We start from the raw sequence: 1,416 nt of genomic DNA, 5'->3' as shown, positions 1-1,416 counted from the left end.
CATATATATATATATATATATATATATATATATATATATATATATACTCCTAGTTTAATTGAATTATTATTTATTAGACAGAATAAAAAATAAAAAACCGTGGAATAAGAGGAAAGTTGTATTTTTCGTTCATTGTAATTTTTGTGTGAGTTAGTAAAAGTTTTATAGCTTTAGTGTGAAAAATAAAATTATATGACTTTGGTGAAAAAAAATCATTAGTTATATGACTATTTTTTTTTTTTACTTACATGGAAGGACATATCCAATTGGTTTACACGCCTAATCTATAGCCAAAAAGAAAAAAAATACTTTTATCAATTTAGTTTTATGATTCTTAGCACGAGTGAAAGAGGTGAATTGGAGTAACAAAATAAATCAGCAAGTACTAAATTGTTGAACGTGTTCATATAGAAAAGCACAACATCAACGACTTAAATAAAGCAGAAAGAACACATATAATTCATGCAATGAATCCTAATGAATTTGGAAATTAAGTCACCGACATCAACAAAAATTTAGGTGATATAAACCAAGAGTGTGGGCATAGCACATAGACCGCATAGCGCAGTGGATTAGCGCGTTTGACTTCGGATCAAAAGGTCGTGGGTTCGACTCCCACTGCGGTCGAAGCTTTTTCATTTTTTTTTTGGCTTTTTACCATTTTATTTTCTGCAGAAACGTCTTCATGAGCCCCAAATTTATTTCTGAAATCGTGCTAATGGTTTCACTAAAATAAGTGACAGCCCAATTAACTCAGAATCCAGTGATTTTAACGAGGGGATTTCCAAGGATCTCGTGAGGAAGTGGAGTTTCTCCAGATTACATGCAGTTTCTATTTATTGATGTGAAGAAGAGTAAATCTTAGTCAAGCATAATCAACTCCAGATCTAAAAATGTATAGCAATACAATGAGTGAAAAGTAAGAACAATCAATATTTATTGATGTTAAATATCTCATCTTTGGTGAGATAGAAAGAAAAATTAGTTTACATCCTTCGGAGGAGAAAATTGCAAGAGAAAGAGTAGAGAGGAAAAGTTCCGCCCCCTTTTTCGAGAATCTCCCTTCTATATATAGTTCTCGAAGCTTTACTGTGTCCTTTGACCAACGAGTTCTTCACGTGACGGTCTTTTCGTCGTTATTTGAGTACCGTTTTTACTTGACATACACTACCGATGATGGGACTGAGGTTGGTCGTGGTACTTCTCGCCATTTCGCCACTTAGGCGGGGTCCCAGCTCGGTCGATCACTGTGGTCAGATTTTGACCCATACAGTTAGTCCCTCCGTCCGTCGAGGTCGTCCCTTGGCGGGCTTGGCGAACGGACTTTGTAGGTTCGAAGGCTAGGAGAAATCTGACTGTTCGTGCCTTGAACGAGGTTCTTAGATCGAGGCGATGGCGTAACGCTTCAACGATGCC

At 36.2% G+C, this 1,416-nt stretch overlaps 1 non-coding gene across 1 annotated transcript; it reads left to right on the top strand.

The window, feature by feature from the left end:
• Positions 554–627, top strand: TRNAR-UCG. The gene has a single exon. It is a non-coding gene; the product is annotated as a tRNA-Arg (tRNA).

Source organism: Nicotiana attenuata, chromosome 6 (genome assembly GCF_001879085.1).
Source record: "Nicotiana attenuata strain UT chromosome 6, NIATTr2, whole genome shotgun sequence".
Taxonomy (NCBI): domain Eukaryota; kingdom Viridiplantae; phylum Streptophyta; class Magnoliopsida; order Solanales; family Solanaceae; genus Nicotiana; species Nicotiana attenuata.
This window is presented reverse-complemented; position numbering and strand designations above follow the sequence as displayed.